Source organism: Aethina tumida, chromosome 3 (assembly GCF_024364675.1).
Source record: "Aethina tumida isolate Nest 87 chromosome 3, icAetTumi1.1, whole genome shotgun sequence".
Taxonomy (NCBI): domain Eukaryota; kingdom Metazoa; phylum Arthropoda; class Insecta; order Coleoptera; family Nitidulidae; genus Aethina; species Aethina tumida.
In genome coordinates this window covers 25,326,819-25,342,973 of record NC_065437.1, presented here as the reverse complement: position 1 = coordinate 25,342,973, position 16,155 = coordinate 25,326,819, and the positions used below count along the sequence as shown (strand labels likewise).

The 16,155-nt window shown below is 28.6% G+C and overlaps 1 protein-coding gene across 2 annotated transcripts in view; it reads left to right on the top strand.

Moving 5' to 3' along the window:
- The window catches only part of LOC109600996 (uncharacterized), a 65,969-nt gene that overhangs the window by 18,654 nt on the left and 31,160 nt on the right, over nt 1-16,155 (top strand). Inside the window, exon 1 of one of the 2 annotated variants that reach the window (XM_049965348.1) lies at nt 1,671-1,737. The exons of the other annotated variant lie outside the window; for it this stretch is intronic. The gene's annotated coding sequence lies outside the window, so the exon portion shown is untranslated. Of the gene's footprint in view, nt 1-1,670; nt 1,738-16,155 lie in introns of those variants that run through there. 2 annotated transcript variants of the gene reach the window in all.

Sequence of the window (16,155 nt, the reverse complement as noted above, 5' to 3'; positions counted from 1 at the left end):
AGGGTAAGAGATAATCCGGAGGCACTTTAATCTTCGATTACGCTGGGTTTCATGGCTTTCGCAAAATTTTATTGTTGTTTAGGGATTACTTCATTGTATGTTTATGTTTTATCATTAAATTAAAATGCAATATATAAAATATTACTGTTGCTATTTTATTTGTAATAAAATTGTAATGTTTATGTAGAATTAAAGTAATATTTAAATTTTATTTTAATATATTTTCCTTTAATATTATTAATTTATGTTTAACAAATTTAATTCAATAACATAACTCAATAATTAAATACAGTAGTGTCCGTAAATATAAAAACTTTACACACAGTCAAAAAGTCTATGAAACCGAGAAAAATCGAATTAAATTTACTTTAAAAATAATTTAACTTATAACACATTTTTTAATGCAAAAATAATATTTTTTACTGTTTATCACATTTCAGGGTACCCGCTAAACGGTGCAATTTAGTATATCTTGTTTTATTGACCCAATATTCATGAAATTTTTATAAAAATATTGCATTATCAATAATAAATATTTGTATATTTGGTGAGTATTATTTTAATTTTTGAAGAGGTTATATCATTATTGTACAATATATTTATTATTTAATTAATAAAAAACATTTGTTTTATTATTATATAAAAATATGATATTATAATCAAAATTACCAAGACCGAGAGAAACAATAAGATATGTCAATCATTAAAAAAATTAGAGAAACTGGTCATTAACACAATCTTGTCGTATATTCGCAAAATGGTTGAGTAAAAAGTACATTATTCAATGTGTTAATATTAAAGTAAATGACAGATTTGAACATTAAAAATTTCTTTCAAACTTAGTTGCTAAATTTATGTCCATCTCAATTCAAAAAGAATATATATGTATACGTGGTTTATATTAATACTAATGAACTTAATTATTGTTATTATAGTCTAGACATGTTTCACATTTTGTACATACGCAACATTACCACTAATAAGGTTAATTTAGGTTCGGACACTGAATATCTGAAATGGAAACCTGAGATTGTACTCTCCCAAACCATAATTGAATTTAATATGCGAGGTGCTGAACAACAAAATTGAATTAACTCGCTAAATTAGTGAAGAATTTATGCATATCCTTTTTATGGTTATGTACATAAAGTTTTTATAAATTATTTAATTCACATTAAAAATACACAAAAGCACAATAAAAAAATTAAATTAAATATTTTTATTTTAATGAAATTAAATAATCCGTTGTTCATGGACCCTTAAATTGACATTTTTTTGTAAAGTACTTTTCAATTTAATATTATAACTCAAATAAGAACTTGTTAAACAAAATACTTATTAACATATTCGAAATATGTATTTAAATATTCCAATATGTTAAGTTACAAGTTTTCCGTGAACTTCGCCAAGGGAGATTCAGACACACAAGGAAAAGTTTTAGTGTCTTGTTAGTTGCCGAACTCGCAAACTTAATATTGCGTTCTGTGAAGAGCGTAAAATTTTCTTGTCGGTACAACTTTTAATAGTTTCGGTTTAGTTTGTGATTTCACAGAGGTTCGCCCACATTCTAAACATGCATTTACAAAGTTGATGAACTTTAATTTCAACATAATTAAGCGCAATTACCTAATGTTATATGTTGTTATTAACGAACTTACTTTGGGTTGCAGATTAACACTTAAACAGGCGTCGTTTTTCGCAGAGTGCAGAAAGTTTTCCAAGGCATTTTACGATCCGGTAAGTTTTTACCATTTAAAACTTTCGTTGTAAATGTTTAAATATGATTAGGCCATTAGTGTTTAAAAAATTGCCATTACAAAGTGGAAACACGGAAATGCTTTCTTCCGTTTCATAGATAATCCTTGAATTAACCTACAGAGATTGTGTTTCAACGTAAATAAATGTAATTTTAGATCATATCTCACCTTCCCAGGCCATTAAAGGATATATGACTAGTAAGGAACTTCGTTTTTAACTAGACGGATCGTGATCGAACATTACCGGCACAAACGATAAGAACCTCGTTTGCGTTTATCTGATTTGAATTAAATTTGAAATTTCAGATTAGACGGTGAATTGCAGTTTTAATACCAAAGTAAATGTTGCAACTAGGGTAATTTGGTAATTATGAATAATGGATTTTGAAAAACAGTAATACTTTCGGCTTCTTTTTCATAGTTTGTCACTTTCAACCATTAATTATCACATAAAAAATAATAAAACCAATGATTTCTTTACTTTATCCATAGACACGCACCTACGAGTATACCCTTGGGTAGGATAATATAGACATTTTACTGAAACTGTGCCTTATACCCCTTTTCGTATGTTTTCCTTCTTTTGTGATATAATTAAAACTAAATTAAGAAAATCTTTATTATTTTATAAATGCCAATTTCTTCTTACTTCTTTTACATGTGCAAAAGTTGAATTTTTAAAATTATCTCTATTTAGACTTCCTTAAGTATCTTTCTAAAACATTAAAGATTCTTAAACTTGTGAACTGATGCAGAAAGATTACAAACTTGTGCAGAAATTAAATGACAATGGCAGAAAATACCAAAATCTCTTTATTTCCTTTTATTCGATTCAATTATTTCAGTGAGCAAAATCAAAATATTATATAACATACGAATTCGAATGTCATATTTCACCAGTAAGAAAAGAGTTCGAAGGAAGAACATGAATAGTGTCAATTAAGGTTAGTAGAATTGTGTTAATTTTTCTCCATATAAATCTCTCTCCAATTTAAAAAATTAAATATTTTAAATGTTCTCGGCCGCGATTTTCAATTTCTTGTCACTATTTGTCGATAAGTGTTTTTCCAAAACACTAAAGAGCCTCAAATCCGTGGACTGATGTAAAAAGATTACGAATTTGTATAGAAACTAAATTAAATTAAATTTATAGCTAACGTTTATAGTTTTTTCAGAAACAAAATAGTTGATAATTGATAATTTACTAGAGACATCAATATGCCTATAAATATATTCACTTCATCTAGATTTCACCTAAGTTAAAAAAGGAAAAGGAAAAATTGGTTTCTAGACCAATATATATATATATATATATATATATATATATATATATATATATATATAATGAAACAAAAAATGAATGAAAATTAAATCATGTTTCATAAAATGAAACATTTAGAAACAACAAAGAATTGTTTTATTTGATTTAATTTTCTATATAAATTTCTGTATAATTAAAAACTAAATACTTTAGATGTCTACAGTCTTACGTTTAAATTTTCTGTTTTCCTTTATTGTCTTTCCAAAACATTAAATAACGTTTGTATATAGGCCCACAAATTCGTGGACTGATGCAGGAAGATAATGAGTTTGTGTAGAAATTAAATGGAAATGACGCACAATCTTGGTAATCAGGTTATCAGTTAATAGATAATTTATTACTTTTGAAATTAATTAAATATTATAATAAATACAATAATATGAGTAACTGTTATACATAAAAAATAATTCACTACAAACAATTTTTTAACACAAATAGTGACCATAATTGACATTATTTTGTATTATAGTAAATTATTTAATTTATTATCAAATAATTTATATAATTATTTATATTATTAAAAATATAAACCTCTAAAATGTAAAAAATGGAGAGAAATTTGCTTTATTTGACTTAATTTCAGTTATAGCACAAAATCTAAGGAAAGCAGTATAATAGACTTTTTCTGTTAAAGGACTGCTTTTATCGAAGGCCTGGCACTAAAATATATGTCTACGGCCTTAATATGTTCGTAAAAGACCCCTCTATATCATCAAGTTGTGAAAGATTTTTGTTCGTTTTCCGTGATACTTAATGTTTGAAGGTTAGAAAATACGGGAAAGAGAGGAAAAATCATTTTATTTATACATTCTGTCTCTCATAGTTACCAAGCTACTGGAAATAAAGTCCCACGTGGTTTAAAAAGTTCACACATCGTCTATAAATTAAAAAGGAGAGCAAATTCACAAAAAAAACACAGCTTTTACAGACATTTGGCATAATCATTACTTCATTGTGTATATTTAAAAAGTGGGGGTTACCTTAGGAACAGTTTATATTACAATTTGTGAATCAGTTTTGTAATTTAAAGTGTAAAATCAAAGCGTACCTTTTTGTTTATAAGCCCACGATTTTAATATGCGTTTTTAATTAAGGGAGTGTCAAAGCAGGGTGGTTAAATTCAAATAATTGCGTACCCGGACTTTAACGGCAAGTGAAATTGCGCACCATAAAACGAAAGGGCAGGAGATATACCTAAATAAACTGGTAACGTTTTTAGATATAAATAAAACTCATTTCCCTTTTAATGTACCCAACGTGTAATTTTAAATTTGTGACGCAGACGTTTTCCTTACAGGAAAACAATTTATTATTTTTGTATTTGGTTGGTGTATCGTATGTACACTCCTGGACAAAAATTTGGATATCCCAATGGCCTTACGAAAACAAATTGTAGACAATCGAATTTCTGAAATTATGCATATCAATAAAGGGACCACATCCAAAATTAAGAATAAATTTAATTCTTGTGATTCTGTTACGGGTCGTCCCAGAGCAGGCAGAGCTCGCCGTACGGATACAATTCTTGATAGGCATATAAAGCGAATATTTCAGAAAAATCCGAGATTGATAGCCAGTGATATTCATCAAGAATTTTTGCAGGATAATGCACAAAATTTATCCGCCAAATCTATGCAAAGAAGACTGCAGGAAAAGGGACTGTGTTTCAACAGGATAACGATCCCAAGCATGTTTCCAAGTACATAAAAAAATGTTCGAACAAGACAGACTTACTGAAAAGACTTCAAATCGAATGGCAAAAAATACCAGAATTTACCAGAAAATTGGTTGACTCCTTGAACAAAAGGTTAGCAGTCACACAAGCTAATAGTTATGCAACAAAATATTAATGCTTATATTTGATTTTGGTTTATTATTCGAAAATTAAATTATTTAATAAGGTGTCCAAACTTATGTCTAAATAAATAAGTTTAATACTTAATAAAATTCTATTTTACTATAATATTTATAGAAGCATTTTTATTAATCCTTTATACAGGAGAAATAATAGTAATTTTACTTAAATCATTCATTATTTATTAATTATTCGAATAATAAATAATTCAATGTAGGGTTTCCAAACTTTTGTCCCGGAGTATAAGTGAAGTTACAAACAAAAATTAGAATAAACGTGTTAACAGAAATCAATTTAACAGACATACGATCCACGTAGACAATTTTTGATTCCACCTATTCATTTTTCTGTTTCGCAGATGTCCCTGCTATTGACGTTGCAATGCACGAGATAAATTCCCAGCTCATATTTCTTGCTCCTGAAAATCCAGTATACTTTTGTTTACACATTTGTTGCATATTTCGTACGCGTGCATTGATTCGTCGAATGCATTTCGACCATCGGTAACAGGACTGCTAATTAATTCCGTGTCGCAAATTCGCTCCTGTTTACACTGGATACGATGTTTGATTATTAATTTGCGCTTCCAATTGTGAATTTAATTGCCGGTTGTGTCGTTGCCGGGGTAGCGGCATACGGAGGAACAACTTCATTATGTACGGGTGTCGAAAAGTGTGTATCACATTTGGACAATGAGGGCCTGGAACTGCGTTTACATCTACGCTATGCGTCTGAGCGTTTATTGATTTACAAAACGGCAAGTTGCGTCAATTTTTGACTAGGTTGTTAATTAATACGGAATTAACGCGAAAATATTATCGAGAGGTAAATACAATGTTGGTTTTATCCCGACAACGTTGTGCGAACTGAACATAAATTTTAGGATACCCGTGAACCCAAAATGTATAAAGATATCGTGTTTTGCGGGAATGTAAATATAGCATCATATTATGACATGACGATAGGTTTATTGCAAAATCGATGCTATTGTATGTTTCGAAAAAGTTTCCCTAAGGTATGACTAGTTTACGATAACGTGTTCAGAGCATGGTTCCATTGATTTTTCGTGATAACATTCTACAGCACGTTGTAATAAATGTAATGTAACGTAAACTGAATCGTTGTTTTAATGTATTGAACATTTCAACTGGATTAAATTATCTATTATCTGGAATATTTACGGATTAAATATAAGTTAAAAAATTGTTTTGAGGATAATAGTTCATTATTAATCAATTTTCTTGTTTACATTCTAAATGGTAATTATAATTATGCTAAACATTTCCAGTTTAATTTCATTAAAAATCATTCTAAATTTAGGAACAATTTTACATGCAAGAAACAAGAGTGTCAGTCTCTTGTTTAGAAACAGAATTCCAAATAATATTAATAGCATCAAATGTTTAAAAGGGCCGGCCACTTCATAAGATTTACATTAGTGAAAGCAAAAAAGTCCTTTTACAACTTTGGCTGTATGCTTCTTATCATTATCGTGCTGGAAAATCCACGACAAAGACATATTTTCATCAGCTTACGGCAGCATACAATTTGTAAGGATGTGTAAATATTGAAACTTAGCCGCTATTCTATTTATTTTGACTAATGGTCCCATTCCAAACCGAAAAAATGAACCCCACATCATTATTCCTCCACCCTCAGGATTTTCCTTGGTATACTTAGGATCAAACATTTTGTTGACTGGATGTCTAAACCATTTAAGTCCATCTGATGAAAATAAATTATATTTACTTTCATCAGAAAACAATACTGTTTTTCATTACTTTTTTTTCAGAGCAATCTAAGCGCTTCCGTCCAAACTGGAATTTAGCAGTTCTATTTTTTCCATTAAATTATTTTGTTTTAGCTTACGTCTTGCGGTACTGACAGACACTCCCAAATGTGAATATTTAGTCTTAAGATCTTCGGCAGTTTTATTCTGGTCAATGTTGGATGCTCTTACAATCCCCCGATCGTCAGTATTGTTGGTTTTTCTGAGTCGTACAGGTTTAGAGAGTGGTGCTACAGTTCCTCTTGTGTTAGAGGCTCGAATTGTTCTTGACACAATACTTCGATTTAAATTTAATTGAGACGCAATTAAAATTTATTGAAGTTCTGATCTGTATAATAAGAAACAATAAGATTTTTGAAATAATTGGACAAACCTACAGGCATTTTTATCTAATTTTATTTAGTACTGACTAACCACCATATGCATAAAGACAAATTAAAATTAAATGATTTATAACGGTGTTGCTTTACTTTTCACTGTGCAATAAATAAAAAAAAATATTATTAATAAAAACAGATTATGTTTAAATTCAAGAGTGATATCAATCAAATTATAAGATATATTATCTGACAAAAATATTGGTTCCTTGATAACATCCTATTTGCATGACTTTATTAAAATTATGTTTATTACTTTACTTTTGACTGGTTCTGTAAATAGAGCAACTTAATTTTGAAAGGGGTTTTTATTGATTAAATCTGTGTTAATTAATTTAACATTAATACATTGTCCAACATCTTACAACTCATATTTTAATATATTTTAATAAGTTATTATAATTAGGGCTGCTATTATATATTAGGAAAATTTATTTGCATAAACAAAATTATTTGCATTTGGAAAATTTAATATTTAATTACTGCCAAATTAATATCAAAAGTAACAAAATAATATAACAAACAAACAACATTTAAATATACAATTTTCCACCACTAATTTATTTCATTGAACAAATATGCGGTTAAATTCTATGTTTAAATTATCATAATATATTTCAATGTGATAAATCTAACGAATTTAATAAATTACTGATTAATCATGAAACAACATCCAATTAGAAAAGCGTGATTGAACTTAGTACAAAGCGATATAATCTAATTATATTTCAAAATTTCAATTAAATGGATCAGTTGCTAATTTAGATATGTGGAATTGTACACATTGACATCAAAGGCGTACATATGGGTGCTTAATTCAAAGGGTAGATTGGAGATAATAAAATTTATCTTCCAGCCTTTTGTACATGAATATGTTTTATAAATAAATGGAACTTTATTTCGGGCGATATTTCTTCGCTTAATGTGAAATTGATGACCGAACCGTGAAGCACTCCGTGTCGGGGGAAAACACTTTTCAATTTTATGTAAACAAAAGCGATTTTAAGGTATTCGCTCCGTTTTTTACTAGCACCACCCGTTTTACCAGTATTAGGAAGTTAGAATGCCTCTACTTTTAACAAAGGTAGTATATTTCTGAGTTTTAAAAAGGGTATTTACATTACCTTTGTTGATTCAAGCTCGCATGCTTTATATTGTCGAATAATTGGAAAGCTTTGTGGTTAGTTTTTTTTATTTAAAGATCTGAGAACTTTGGTGTGTCCTTGTCTGCCTCGATAGAAGCAAAGTAATGAGTGAGTAGTCTGAAAAAGAAAAACTAACAGATAAAAGTCGAATGAAATCTATTAATATAATTTAATCATTATCGAAAGTATATTGGATTTGGATACGAAATTTCATAACCAAACGCTTCAGGATCGAGGATAATCAATAACGCAGTGGGTTGTCTTTAAAATGACGGAGATGTCAGGCCAAGTGCTTTACGGTAAAATTCTGTTCTTTATTATGTTTTTTATATGAATTTATTTTGAAATACATTCAAGAGTATTTTAACATTTTAAAATATATTATTTTATTAAGTCGTAAAATTTATAACCAAGTTGTAACCATTTTACTTTATACTTAGAGTGTAGTCATAATTCCTGGAATTAATATTCTATATTTTGAAATTTTGTACGGTAATATCAATATTATCAATATTTTAAAATATAATAAACATATTGTATACTAAAATGATTAGGTATTTTATCCACTCTGTATAGCACATCTTGTTGTCTGGTGTTTTTTAATTTTTCAATAATTTCATGGCCAATACTGTACATTAAAACTTGAATTTTTTTTCTTCAATTTTACGTACTGTACGAATCTGAATTTTTATTAATATACCCGTGTACTAAAATTATTGACAATTTCAATATTCACCAGACAGATGAATATTTAATTTAAAATAAATTTTTTAAAAATTTCAAATATTATGGCCAATATTGTACATTTAAAATTGAATTTTTTCTTTCTTCAATTTTAAGTACTGTATTTTAAATGACTATAATGTCACATGTTACTTTTTAATCAAAGATTGAATTTGAATTTTTATTAATAATTTAAACTACATTAGGTTTAAAAACAATTTTCTAAAAATATAATGCCACATATCTACACAAATTTAGGCTCATTTTAAATAATTAATGTCCCCATTTTCCCCCCTACAGTCTCGTTTTTCTCATCTATTCCATGGGAATTTCAATTTATCACTCACAGTGGAGCCGATGGGGAGGAAGTTCGAACTCGTTAAAATTCAGGTCACAATTCGTAGTAAAAGTGAACTTTGGACTACTTTTGTATTCTAATAAAATATTGTAGATTCCATTACTTTTATAGAAGATTATCTAAAGAAATAGATATTTTGTCAATATATAAAGTAATAACTCAAATAAATGTTAAGTGAACTATAAATTTTCCTTCGAGTAACTATCCTTTCAAAACCATAAGGCCTTTCATCAAAGTTACTTGACTTTCCCAACAATATATTGCTCTAATAAATATAACTCCCAGAGAATAGTGTTCCCTTCCTCTTATTACAAAGACTACGCCGCGATTGTTGTACTTAGACCCTGGCCAGATAAATATAGTTAGTGTTAGTGCTAGGCGCATAAAATATTATACCGTTGTAGTTTTATAAAGATAAATCTTTGTGACACCGAACTGTGTCTCTAATACCCCATTCTCGGCTTGCCCATAAATTGTAATTTTGCCGTATAATATTTTAAACAGACATCAATTCCACAGAGTTGTCGCTCCTCAGCTTCCGCCTTAATTAATATTCTCTTGCGCTGATTTGGGTAATAAATTACGGTGTTTATGCATAGAAAAAACTCATTCTAATGCAGTAGGATTAAATTTTCATCCTTTTCACGTTATAAAATTTATTCTAGAAACAACTCTTTTCTATTATGCATAATGTAACATAAAACATTAATTATATAGAACATTTCAGAACTTATATAATAATGGAAAGTTTGTTAACACATTTAACGAATGACCAATAATTCTTTCACTATTCATCTGGAATTTTGAAATCGAGTATCACAAGATTACATTTTCCATATAAAACAATAGTTAATAATAACCAATAAATAATCGACATAAATTCGCAGAGAAGCGATAAAGACCATAAAATAATAAATTCTTATAATTTTATCCAATGAAAAAGTCCAAAAGTAATACAACTCATATTTTTAATATATTAATTATGGCCACTACTCTAGATAGAAGTTACCGGGTAAAATCGGAAAAAATATCTTAAATATTTTCAAGGGTCATAAATGTAATATATAACTAGTTAAAGAATAATTTGTAATATATTTTATTTCAGAGTTCCATTATTTTTGTCAACGACTTTCGTTGGAAGAATTCAGTATTAAATTTAAGTGGTTTTGTCCAAGTGTCGTAAAGTTACCGAACTATTCTCCAAGATTGTCGACAAGTAGCAGACAAACCATCTCTAAAATAGTTTTTGCAAGCGTTCCACAAATTTAAAACTTTCGTATTTCTTCCATTGTATCGTAAGGTCCGTTCTTAATTGTGTATTGTTTCAAATGTTCTCTAGCAAAGTTTTTATTCAGAATCTTTGAAATTGATAACATGGAGAAAAAGTGGAATTCAAATTGGATTTAGTTCGAATCGTAGAGGGGAAAGAGTCACTTGTTAGAAATGAAATATTTTTCTTCTTCGATTTCACAAGGAACGGATAACATATCGTTTAATAATTTAGTTGGGTAAAACATTATTCTGTTCTTTTTATTTCCCTTATGCGTAAAGCATCTGTTGTAGCAACGTTATTTATTGTTTCCCTGGATTTTTTATTTGCTAACGTTTTTGCATTTGTAATAAGGGGTTCTGTTTCCTGATTTATTATTTATTATCTAAAAAACACATAGTAATCATGCTCTTACTTCGTCATACATTCTTAAGTTCATGTGTAATCAGACCAACAACTTGACGACATAACATCCCCGTCGATAGTAACTTCTTATCCATAACGGATGCACAGCACCAAATCCACCAGCAGCAGTGCATTTACAGGATCAATTTGGGTAAATGAGGCTGGGCTTTTTAAAGGCTTCCCTTCAATACCAAATAACTCACAGCAAATGTATTCGGTCATTTTAATACGGCCTCCTGAAAATGCAGATTTAATGGCGAACGGCATTACCGGGGATCTGGCTTAATGCAGAGAAGTTTTAATCATTGGTTTTTTTTGCGTATTAATAAGCTTGATATTAAAGCGAAATCCAGTTTTAATTAAAATCTAGAAATACCCTCTTTTTGTTTCAAGTGTATAGTTAACGGGACTCGCACACGGCATTAATTAATAAAATACCGTATCACGTACACTAAGTCAATATGTATTTACTATTTTTATAATTATAAAATAATATTTTATTAAAGTAATAGCGAAACAATGGTAACAAAACTAATCAAACATTAGAAATTCCCAAGCAAAAAAGTTAAATTGATATTTCGGTTGAGTAAATGCCGATAAATTTATTCAGCATATAAATAGAAACTCGGGACTTAAGAGCCATAAATAATTCGCTGTGTGTTCTTTACGCCTTTTTTTCCTTTTAAAAGTTGCCAACTAAGATTATTTAGCGCCATTGTTTTATCTCTTGTCGGTTCATGCTATTCAGGAAAATCATCGGGGACGAGAGAACATTATTCCTTGGGCAAAAAATTCATTTTCAGTCTTTTCGCTTAGAATGAGATGTTCTGGAGTTGTATAAAGTATTTGTGGTATGATGAATAAGACGTTATTGATTGATTTTTTCATCTGATCTGTCTTGTTTCTCGGCAGATAATTATTTTTTTTGTCAGTTACATTATAAACTTTTCTTTTACTAGTTAGTCGAATGTTCTAGTTCTTATATTTTAAACTTTTTGCTAAATATTTTAAGTATGAATTATTGTATTATTGTCATTACTGATCATTTTTTATTAATCGAAAAAAGTTAAGCATATTAACATGTCTCGACCAAAATATAAATTTATTTATATTATATTTATATAGGGTAAAATACATTTCTTATTTAATATGTAAAATAAAATTTAAGTTACCTTTGGTTTAATTTCTTATTGATATTTATTTCTTTTATTACAAATTCAATTCTTAATTCATTTAGTTCTAAAATAAGGCAATATCCTTAACTTTTTGCGATAAGTTTATGTGGTAAAAATAATATTTCCTTTAATTTGGGACGTCTTGTGCACATGTTCTATTTCGCTTTTGAAATTAATCTCTCCAGACTCATATCTACTTCAAACGTTCCATCATACATAGATCATTTTGGTTGTATTATCTGAAGAGGACTTCAGTAACATACAAAGCTGTCAGGTCTACGTCCAGATCACACAATAGTTCACAGAATGGCGGTCCAAAATGAATTTTCGCATTCAAGTGGAGATAATATGGATGGTTAAAATTAAACAGAGACACATATTATCCATTATTTATTTACACTAAATCACGAAGTTCGCATTCACGTAATGTGCACCCAACATCGTGCCATTTCAAATATCCCAATCCATTTGGAAAAAAGTTCAATACACATCTGCAACCACCGCAATTGGCAATTTTATTTCTGTGATAACGATCGTACATACGACAAAACGCGGCTTCCTTTAATTTTCGGTTGAAAAGAACGGCAGCCACCGTTGCGGTTTGCCGACAGAATTGCAGCGGATTTGCTTATTTCCTATTCAGAGTATTTCGGTACACGTTATGTTATTTGAATGGGTTCGCAGTTCAGTGGTTAAACACGACAATTTATTCATATGTGTTTCGGTTTACATATTTTATTTTGTATTTATATTGTTATATATTATTATTATTAGTATATTATACTCATACATATAAAATTCATTATTTTAACTTTTTAAAATGTTAAATATTTTAGCCACAATTTTTTTATTTAATGTGAACTGCTAAAATAATATAAATTTATTATTATTGTTTTATACAGTTTTATAAAAACTACCATATTTCTACATAAAAAGTTACAAATATTTTTCTGAATTTAACTGGTCATAAATATGGAAACTTTAATTTTTAAATAAATTTTTAATGATTAAACCTGTGACATTTAATTTAACATTAATACTGTATAATATTCTGTTTAGTTTCATATTTTTGGCCTCTCCGTATCACAGACTCGACAATTTTTTGAATATATGACAAGTCCATATTCCTTCAAGCTTTTTGAATTGTTGTGATGATCTCATTTAAATTTAATTTGTCCCTGTGGAATGACTAACATAATCGGAATCATAATTTATAAAGTAAACTGAGAATCGTCACCAAAAACTACTCGTCCTCTTCTATGGTTCAGTGAATCCCAAGCAAATCAAAATTGGACTTCTGTGTTGGAATTGGATTTTTCTTATAGGTCTGAAATCAAACAAACCCCCATCTACTAACAATCTTCCCACCGTCCTTGAACTGATATCAGCATGTTCCATTCTCGCCAGTTTGGCTTTAATTTCAGTTCACGATAAGATTGGATTGTTTTTTCACATTCGTATTATCCAGTTATCGATTTTATTTGAAGTTTTTCTAACTCAGACATTTTTTTCACCATTTGGCCAGTAGCCGTAAACTCTTAGCCATCTCTTCTTGTTTCTCTCGATCTTAATTTTTCTTACATTTTCACTTGGACCAATGATTAAATAATAATTAAGTAAAAAGATGTTAATTTTTGTCTACTTAAAAATAAATGAATGCGCAATTTTTTAAAAAATGAAATTAGATTGCACAGTTGCATAGTAGAGCCACTAGTAATAGAGAAAACAATAATGCAAAAAAACATGTATTTTTACTATTTATCGTATTTATCATAATATTCATCAAATTTTTATAAAAATACTTTTAATATTATGGAAGGGTACCATATAAGTGACAAACAATGAAATGAAAAGAAGACCTTTGAATCACCAAAACCATTATGGAACCACCAGAAGCTAATTTTGGCGATACAGGATGTGTTGCAAAATGTGGACCAAAACTTACTCGATATGCTGATGTTGAGTATACCAAATCAATGTATTAGTTTTTAATAAAACAATAAATATGACATATTTATTATAAATAACATAATAAATATTTAGATATTTGGTGGCCTTTATTGTTTTAATTTTTGAAGGTGTTTTAACATTATTTTACCATATACATTTTTTATTTAATTAATTAGTAAAAAACACTTGTTTTTATTAATTTATTATATTATTACATAGTTTTTGTAGTTAGTTTTATTGCCATAATTAAAAAATATTTATATGTCCCTAGACAATTTGACCATGTTTATTTTAATAAATCGCTATAATTATGGCCACTACTATATATATTTACTTTCTTCTTTTTTCTCTTTCGTAATTTGGATTTTGTATGTTTTAAGTGGTCACCTGAAAATTTTAATTAAATTTCCCTGTGTAAACTTTCCCTCTATAAAATTTATTATTTATGGATAGATTTTGCCTGAAGTATTTTAAGGTTTTGTTTTTATTTAAGCACACTCTGTAATTGAAAGTAAATTAATTAAGGTAACTGAAACGTAATTCTGTTTAACTTCGAGATAAATTAAAAAATATCAGTATTAATGAGTATAATGAGTAATTTATAGTTAATAAGATCATTGCTTTATAATTGGACATATTCATTTGGATGAAGTGCATTCAAACGAATACACATTCAAAATGGGGGAACGTATAAAACTACTCCAATCATTTCCAGATTAACAACGGATTTGTTAATTGCGGCGCACTAAAACTTCCTAATTTTTCGATTACAACTCCCCGTAATTACAGTCAAGTGAGCCAGATTAAAGTGTTCATTTTTATCCGTCGCAACTTAACCAAGAGTTCGATAATGAAATTCAGAATACAATTGTCCGTCGAGAGTTTGCACAAATTAGAATTCTCGCGCAAAGAAACCGGCGGCCGATTGTCTTTTCAACCATTGTGTAGTCATTCAATCTGGGCCTCGGTTTCAATAATAATTTTTTTCTAGTCAGCATTACAATTGTTCAATTAGCTATTAATCCTGCTGAATGTCCGTGGAACATGTCTCCGGTTAATTAAACTTTAATAAAACGATCTGATACCCAGGTGCCTTTGTTAATTAAGCTTCGCATTATTTCGGTTCTTTGAATCGAGGAAGACGGCTTCCACGGCCGTACAGACAAAACGTCTTTGTAATCCTACGTGTACATTGCAAGATACAAGCGATTTGCTGGCACTGCGACTAACAAAAATTCTCAGAAATAATTAACTTAATTAACATCTGTATTGTATGTCTCGTATAAATTATATATTATGGAACAGCCATTAAATTCATCATTTTAGTATTTCTCCTTTATTTATAATATGTTAATATTTACAAATTTTATTGTAAAGGTTAACAGTGAAAATAAAATAAAGGCGTAATTATTATTTATAAATTTATCATAAACCAATATTAAAAATAAAATAAAATAAAATTATCATTAATATTTTTAATATTATTGCATAAATTAGCATGAATATAAAATCATTATGAAATTCAATCATTTTTCAATGCAATAATTTAATTAAATCATTAATGCATTGTACTCCTGTTTCACATTTAAAAATATGGTGATTGGACCTACCACTGGAAGGGAGTTAACTTAAAAACAATAATTTTAATTTTGTTTTATTTTTACTGTTAATTTTTGCAAGAAATTGAAAACATTAACATTTCTAAAGAGAGAATAAAGAAAATGTTTAACTGATTAATTGCAAGCCATAATTTCCAATTTAAAAATATGGTGGTTGGACCTACTACTGTAAAGGGTTTAACTTAAAAACAATAATTCTGATTTTATTATTTTTATTATTTGTTTCAATAACTTGAAAACATTAACATTTTTTGAAGAGAGAATGATGAAAAATTTTAACTAGCCTCTGTCTTCAATTTAAAAATATGGTGGTTGGACCTACTACTAGAAGGGGGTAATTTCTGATACCTTTTGCTATAATTGACCCCTACTTCATATTTAAAAATATGGTGGTTGAAACTATTATTTAGA